Source organism: Bos grunniens, chromosome 9 (assembly GCF_055505025.1).
Source record: "Bos grunniens cultivar Pamir isolate PY7600 chromosome 9, Bosgru_T2T1.0, whole genome shotgun sequence".
Lineage (NCBI taxonomy): Eukaryota > Metazoa > Chordata > Mammalia > Artiodactyla > Bovidae > Bos > Bos grunniens.
The window spans coordinates 103,811,807-103,820,059 of NC_141173.1; the positions used below are offsets into that span (position 1 = coordinate 103,811,807).

General features: G+C 55.6%; 1 long non-coding RNA gene across 13 annotated transcripts; it reads right to left on the reverse strand.

Annotated features, from left to right (window-relative positions):
* Positions 1 to 258: 258 nt before the first annotated feature.
* LOC147366512 (uncharacterized) lies at positions 259 to 7,110 on the reverse strand. 13 transcript variants are annotated; one of them, XR_015132538.1, is made up of 5 exons: positions 6,518 to 6,755; positions 6,386 to 6,426; positions 5,934 to 6,105; positions 5,532 to 5,758; positions 259 to 5,434 (listed from the first exon to the last, which is right to left on the reverse strand). It is a non-coding gene; the product is annotated as an uncharacterized LOC147366512 (long non-coding RNA). The 13 variants fall into 13 exon arrangements; XR_015132532.1 differs by adding an exon at positions 6,960 to 7,109 and having other exon boundaries at positions 259 to 5,758; positions 5,934 to 6,426; positions 6,518 to 6,627; XR_015132536.1 differs by having other exon boundaries at positions 259 to 5,758; positions 6,518 to 6,759.
* Between the last annotated feature and the right edge of the window lie 1,143 nt (positions 7,111 to 8,253).

The following is an 8,253-nucleotide window of genomic DNA, read 5'->3' on the forward strand; positions in this document are numbered from 1 at the left end:
GTCCTGTGCTCACCACACACCACTGGGCAGGAAGGAAAGTGAGGCTTCCTGGCCACGTGTGGGTGACGTTCTGCAGGATGGCCGTGGTGGTGTGGTTCAGTTCTAGGGACGGAGGGACAGGCCAGGTCTTGGTGACTGCAGAATGTCACCGCCCTAATTCACCTTTCTAAGCTTCTGCGTTTACACAGAAAGTGTGAGGCTCAGGCGGTACGTGGTTTGCGCTTGTTAATGACGTTGATGATGGAGATGACAAGGAGAGAGCTTCAGACAAGTTTATTCTCTTTCCCACACTGTGCGTGGCGGGCCCCCCGGAGGAGCATTGGACGGTGTGCCCCATGCCAGCCGCCACAGACTCACAGAGAGCTGTGCCCGAGAGCCGAACCTGGGGAGCCGAGGTTTCAGAGCCTGTAACTCCCTTGTGTGACATAGTTATTTTAAATCAGATGTGAAACATGAAGGAGGCACATAAAATTCTATTTTTAAAACTGAGAACCCTGGTTTTCACTTTGAAGTTTTGATTTTTTTTAACTGTATTGATTTAGGGGTGTTTGAGAATACTTCTAAATTATAATGGGACAATTAAAAAAAAGTGTGAATGAAAATACATTTTGGTAGAAAAGGACCAGAGACAGTGTCCTCTTGGCCCCTGGATACACAGCTCTCAACCCCTGAATCTCAGAAAACCACCTTTCTCCAGGAAGTTGAAGAACCAGCCTGGAATTCAAAACAACCAAGATTTATTTGCCCACATTTTCAAGATAGTTCAGTTGTCTACTTGTACCTATAATCCTTTTTCAGTGATGAGTGGCCGCATGACAGGGATCAGAGTCTGAGCATTTTCTTTTTATGGAGTGATGGGGGTGGGGGAAGCGAGGGTCTCACCATTTTGCAGACACTGACCCACTGACCAAAGCCAGCCCTCTGGCCTTCCCTCCGGCCCTCCCAGCCAGCTCCAGTCTCAGCATTCTGCGTTGAGAGGATGGAAGCCCTTCAGAGGGGAAATGACAAAACCCCTTGGACATCGACACTGGAGAGGTCAGCGGGTCCCTGTGGACTGAGGTGCCCCGGACGCCCCGAGACAGACTCGGGCTCCAAGCCCATGGGGACGTTCCAGCTGCTCGCTGAAGCTGGAGCGCCGTCCTGGAGCCGGGGCAGTGCTGAGGGAGGGGAGGGCTGGCTGGATGGAGAGTGGACGCCAGCCCCACTGCTGAGTGCGCCCCTCCGGGAGCCCTGGCTGCTCCAGGCGCCCCCGTGCGCTCTGCCTTCCGTGCACGCAGGGACTGGGACACCTGCAGGCCAGCTCTGAGGCGAGGGTCCTGAAGGTCCGGGAGGGCTCCGTGACCAGCGCTGCCACTCAGCCCCAAGGCGCACGGCCCTCAGGAGACACTTAAACACAACAGAAAAGCGCTTCAAGATGGCTCCAGAGCCCCTTTTCCGCTGATTTTTCCCAACTTGGCTTCCACCGCATGGGATCCGGGCCCTTTCGTTCCCAGGCGGTCCTAGAATGTGCGTGTCCTGAAGAGCCATCAAAGGCAAAGCTGTTCTGATTGGTTCCCCATTTTTTGTGGCTGTCAGAAAATAACCTGTATTTATTTTGAAATAATGCTTCCTGCCTTTTTGTTCTATATAAATATAATTTCTATTTACTGTAGAGAATTAAGAAAATACAGGAGGGTGTATGGAAGAAATTTAAATGACTTATGTTTGTGCCACCCAGAGAGTACTTGGGTTAGCATCTCGGTCGTTCTCTTTCAGGTTTTACGTGTGTGTGTTTATACACGGGAGGTTATTCACGTTAAGACTGTTCGCTTTTCACTCAGTGCTGCGTATGAGCAGTGCAGCCCCATCTGTGATCACCCTGTAATAGGGAGGCCTGCTCCTCTGTTGAACTTGAAAGTTTCCATCTTTTAATATGACAGGGAATGCTGTGGCAAGCTCTGTGTGCAACTCCCCAAAACGGGTGGTCATTTTCTCAAATCCTGAAAGTGTTATGGGGTCAAAGGCCACAAGTCAGACGTTCTTGCCCAAAAGTTTGAACTCGATATCTCACACAAATTGCTGATAAGGTGAACATTTCAGCTCCCTTGCATAATTTTGTCCTCTATGAGAGGTGAAACATTACAAAACAAACGTGCTTCCTGCTGTGATATTTTTCCTTGTTTTTAATGGAAGTTCAGACCGCTCCGGGAGAGGCGTGTGCAGGACTCGGGAGGCTTGCTGAGACTGTGGCTGGAGGGCAGGGCCATTGCACACGTGTTGGGATCCAGCTAGGTCTCCCAGAAAGGCATGTGCGGTGGGAACCTCAGAGCCCAGAAACACGGCCTTATTTGGAAATGGGGCCTTTGCAGAGGGAGTCAAGTTAGGGTGAGGTTGTCAGGGCGGCCATAACCCAAAACAGGGCTTCCCAGGTGGCTCCGTGGTAAAGAAGCTGCTGCCAATGCAGAAGATGCGGGCTCGACCCCTGGGTTGGGAAGACCGCCTAGAGCAGGAAATGCCAAGCCACTCCAGTATTCTTCCTGGAGAAGCCCACGGACGAGGAACCTGGTGCACTGTGGTCCACGGGGTGGAAACGAGCGGGCACGACTAAGCAGTTAAGCACACGCCACGGCGACCTCTGTCCTTGTAAACAGAGGTGTGGACGCAGGGACGGAGAAGCCACGTGAAGACGGAGGCGGAGACGGGCTCAGGCGTCCACGGGGGCCCCAGAGTCACTGACACTGCCCGGAACTGCAGGAGGTGGGGGAAGAAGCGACTGGCCGGGCCCCCAGCCTCTGACCTCCAGGGAGAACACGTGGCCTGGTTCATGGTCCCTGGTTCCCACCCCAGACGCTTGGGCTGCAAGCCCTGTCACTTCCGGGACCCCAGTCCCTGGGGGGAGCGGGCATCTTCTCCCGGCTCTTAGCACAATGCTGTGGACCCAGACCTTTCCTCCAGCTGCTGGCGTGGCACCCCTTCCTGTGGGGCTCTTGGGTGGCAGGTGTGCTGGGAGGCCTGTCCTCCTCTGGATGCAGGCGTCACTCAGAGGCTTCAGGGGAAATACCTTGGATCATGTTTTGAGCGTAGTCCTCAGGCCTCTTTGATGCAAGGAAGCTCGAGGCCGGCCCTCGGGGTCACAGGGGGGAAAGGGCACAGGAGTGTCCCCGGGGTCACACGGGGGAACGGGTGCAGGCCCTCGGGGTCACACGGGGGAAAGGGCACGGGAGGGTCCCAGGGGTGTGTCCCGCTGGAGTGCACACGCCGAGGCTCAGGGGAGGAACCTGCCCTGGCACACACAGCGTGCATCGGGGACTCCCGGGCTGTGTCCCCTTTCAGAGTTGGTCAGAGAGTTGGTCAGTCCCAGGATAGGGTCCACAGGCATCACCCACTGCTGCCCATCGGGGTCCTTCTGCAACTTGAGGTGGCGCCCGCTCCCCGGGGGCCCACGCCAGCCTTGCCGGCCACCAGCACACTTTTCACAGCTCCCCTTCCCTGAACCTGCTGGGCGCGTAATTGCTTCCGAGGGTCCCCGACTGATGGAGAAGCTGAAACACCTCCCAATCCCCAGCCCCCTTCTTGGGTAGACAGAGGGCGTTGACAGCAGAGACGTCCCACAGGGTCAGGCTCTTGGGAGTGGACGCTCCGCAGAGATGGACAAAGCCTGGGGACACGGGGAGGGAACCAAAGGACCACGTCCTCCTGCACTGGACACTCGTTTGGGGCCAAAATGTTCCAACGCGTGCGTCCGTTGAGAGCATTGTGGAAGCAACCCCTGGAGGGCAGGTGCGTGTCCGGGGCTGGGGTCCCAGAGCCCGGCCCGAGTGCGTCTCCCCGCACCCTGCCCTGCCTCCTGCCGCTAAGCTTGGTTCCTAAGGTAGGTCCAAAACAAGAGCGGGTCTAAAATGCTGGGCTTTTGTCTATTAAAAATTCCGCTTCTTAAACAAAATAGTGCAGACTTCTAATCTCTTCTCCTAAACCCGTCTTTGAGAGATTAATTAACATGGATGTAGTCTTGACAACCAGGCAACTCCTCCTGGACCAGTGGGGCGGCAGTCAGCTGTCCTCACGCCTTCGAGCCCTCAGACAAATGGGACTGGGGAGAGCGGACGTTTCCAGAAGGATCCTCCCACCCGCTTCCCACTGGCGTCCATCGCTGCTTTCAAATACCCCGTGAACTCCAGCCCTGAAGACACTTTTCCTCCTTTCTTCTATTTACTGTATTATCATCACTATCCTTTTCCTACCAGAAAAGGAGGTCATCGCCTTTGTCCTACCAATCAAAAGTTTTGGAGAAATCGTTTTCTGTGTGGAAACGACAGAGAATTGCCTGGAATGGTGCGTTTACTTTGCAGGACCGTCCGGGCAGCCTTCCCTCCAGAGGGCACAGGTCATCCTCTGAGAGCCCCGGCGGGGGCAGCACGCCTGTAGCAAGCACAGAGCAGGCATCCCCTTTCGGAGGCAGTCAGGCTGCTGGTGAGCCGCCATCACGGCCCAGGCGCCAGGGCCATCTTCGTCCATCGAGCGTATTTCTGACAGGCACCAGCAGCCTGGTACAGTCCCCCAGGGGCAGCTGACAGTGACCGCTGCCCTGTGGCCAGGGGCCTGCACCCACGGGCACCCCGGAGGGGCAGGTCGAGCACCCCACACCTCGCTGACCCCAGGCAGACCCCCCTCCCGAGGCGCCACCTGAGATCCCACGTGAAGGAGACCCTCGTCGGGGGTCCTGTGGGGTCCCCCACAGGCACAGGTGGGGGCCCCGCACAGGCGCAGATGCTGGAAGCGAGTCCCCAGGTGACTGGTCTGCCATGAAGGCACAAGGGGATCGTGGCCACAGCAGCGTCTCCAGTCTACGGCAGGCCTGGAAAGGGGTCCTAACACACCCCCAGACACGACCAGGCTCATCAGAGAGGGCCCCGGTGCGCTCCGAGCAGGACAGCATTCCTGTTGCCTGATTAAAGGAATTTTCTTTTGTGAATTAAACCACACTACACAAACCCCAAATTGTGCTGGTAACAGCCACACATGCAGTCACTCTCAGAACGCTGGGGGCCACGAAGCTGGACCCAGACCACCCGGGATTTTAGCAGCTTCTGTGCCTCTGTGGGGACCGCCAGTTCCTCTGGGGGGGATTCGGAGAGCCATGGGAACGGTTACAAGAAAAGCTCGCTTCCCCGCTGTTTTCCATAATTGCTCCTCCTCAACCCAATATGATTTAAGTGGAAAAAAGCAAACACATCCATTTCGGCCGGCCCTTTCCCCCCACTCCTTTAATATTTCTTCTTCTGTGTATAGTCAATCAAGGCCAACTGTGGGTGATGACTGGGCAGTGGGGTCCGGCTCACCTGGGGCCCTGGGAGGGGAGGGCCCGGCCCGAGGAAGCAGCTCCGAAGCGAGAAGTGGGGGAACCGCACGACGCTCCGCGGGGGCCGAGTTTCTATCTCTTCTTCTTTAAACACCCCTGCAAGTGTTTGTCATCTCAACAGAACCGTCCCTGCAAGTAGACTCGTTGAGCTTGTTAGAAAATGGGAGTCAGAGATGCCGGCGCCTGGTCTCACCTTGAGCTGACGGCCCCTCCTGGTTCATGGAGGCAGACCCCGCCTCAGTGGTCTGGGTGACCTTGTGAAGGGCACGAGGCTTGTTCCTGACGGACGTCCCCCCTCGGCGCTGGGAGGGGTGAAGGCCTGGGGTCGGAGTGGTCTCTACGGCAGAATCACTTGGAGAAGAGTTTCAGGCTGTGCCGAGAGGGCGAGTTTTGTCATTTCCCGTGCAGTCCTGCAGGGCCCTGGAGATGGGGCCCAGGGGTTAGCCTGTCCTGCGTGCGCTCAGAGGCTCCCAGAGGCCAACCCGGGCCTGGGGCTTGGACTAAATAGAAGGGGTGCGGAGGGGGTCTGCAGACAGCTGTGGGGAGGGGTGGTGGGCGGTCAGGGCCGCCCCTGAGGAGCGGCAGGGGGACTCACCCGCCGAGCCAGGACGAGCCTGGCTCCACCTGGAAGGGACTGAGGCGGGGACACCGGTCAGCACGTCCTCACTCCCATCCAGCTGGGGCGAGTCGGGGGTGTGCAGGGCAGGTCTTCAGAACAGCAGGCAGTGGGGCTTGGCCAGAAGGGGCTCCTGAGCCGCACAAGCTGCCTGTCAGTTTACAAAAGCCACGCTAAGTCTAGCTCCTGGGGTTGATTCGCGCTTTCTCTCTCCTCCTCTGTCTCTGTCTTCAGCAACATAGGGCTTGCTTGTCCTCCTCCTCCCCGGGAGTGTGTGTGGGATGCTGCGTGCCTTGCTGTTGTGTGGGGTGGGTGGGAGGAGCAGCTGAATCACCCCTTGCTTTCAGGGAGGATCACCAGGCTCTGAGCCCCCAGTGCCCATCCACTCCTGAGAGCTGTAATTGCAAACCACACTGAGAGTTCGAGGTCACCTGTGGTCACTGCGCAGTCCGCTCCGAGTCTGTGGGGCATCCTGTGGGGCGGGACCCGGAGGCCAGTGAGAAACACAGAGTTGTCTCCTCCAGCCTCACCTCTCCAGGTGTTCAAAAGCACACTTCACGTACGTTTAGGCATGTCGTCCTTGAGAATCTCTGCCTGGGCCGTCCTTGATGAGCGCAGCTTCTGTGATGCTGTCTCTCCTTGTGACAAAGCCGACGATCATCAGAAAGATGTGCTGAAAAGGCAGGGAGAAGAGAGGGTGGTTAAGACAGTCACGAGAAAGCAAGCTAGATGACCAGAAGCTCAGCAGGAAATGAGCCGCTTCCTGGGACGTTCGGACGGCCGTGGCTGCTTTCGTCATCAGCCGATCTGAGATAAACTCGAAACAAAATACTGTAGGATATTTTGAAATCACTTCTGGAATTGGTTAGATCTGACAAGACAATTTTACAATCATCTTAAAAGGTTATAAACATAGAAGACACATTAAGCAGAATTCCTCTTCTGCAAAGACCCGCAAGGCCATCACACCCACCACCTTGGTCAGAACGAGACAGAGGTCAGAACCTGTATGAGGAGGCAGGGACCCAGAGACACTGCTCGTCAGACAGGAGCCACAGCACAGGCCGCTCTGGAGACGAGCACCTGGGTCTGAGGCCCGAGGAGCTGCCCCTGGGAGGCTGGGTGAGGCCTCCAGGCTGGGTCGGCGGCTCTGACCGGTGACCAGTGACCAAGGCTGCAGTGTGGGAGGGGCCTCTCGGCCACACCCCGCTTCCTAGGGGAGGCCCTGCTCTCAGCGCTTCCCTTGGGGACCGCTCCTCCCCGAGTGCCACGCACATCTGGGTCCCGCCACCTGGCCCAGAAGGCGCTGGGTCCAGCCTTTTCTGATCTTGGTGGACAACTCAGTTATCTGTCTCTGGTAGGGACCCAACTTACCCATCACTCCCGAGGGTTTTCGGAGTTTCGTGGAGGTGGGAACTTGCTGTATTTAACAGGGATTTATTGAGATGAGAAAGAGGAGAAATGTCATGGTTGCTGTTTTCCTGATTTAAAGAAGAGGCAGAGAAGTTAGCATTTCCTGCTGATTGCCTTCAGAACTAGACCAGACAACACCCTAGCTCAGCCCTCTCTGAGCTCCCACAAAACACAGCATTCTAGAAACCTCCATTGAAATGCATGGGCTCAAAAGATGTCTGCCTTTTGTAACTCAAAATAAGTGACAGTCAATGAGAAACACTTGGTAGACTTTAGTCTTAACTGAGTGGGTTAGTTGCTCAGTGTCCGATGCTTTGGGACTCCATGGCTGTAGCCCGCCAGGCCCCTCTGTCCGTGGGATTTCCCAGGCAAGAGTACTGGAGTGGGCTGCCATGCCCTTCACCAGGACATCTTCCTGACCCAGGGATCAAACCATTCTTGACTGTCTAAGCCACCAGGGAAGCCCCAGGCTTAACACTAAGGGGGAAACAATTTCTTAATCACCTACCTCAGTGCACTCTGGAGTCCAGAGGCTTCAGTCAAGAAATCTGCAGTCTCGTTGACTCAACTGGGGTCAGGGTGGAGGGAGGTTTAAATTGCCAATCCTATCAAAAAGGTACTTCACATGAGAAAGAAAAGAACCCAACTCTACTGGTTCAATAAACATCTCCAGCTATTTATTTTAAAAGACCCTTGGTTGGATATTACATGACACTCACAAACGGTGCTGTTACTAGAAGAATTTCAGCCATCTGGAACACACTTAGACACACACTTTATTCAACCAAGTGAGAAAAAGTCCACATACTTTTTAATGCATGTTTAGAACAAAAAATGACTTAATTCTATAGGAAATCAACCCTGAATATTCACTGGAAGGACTGAT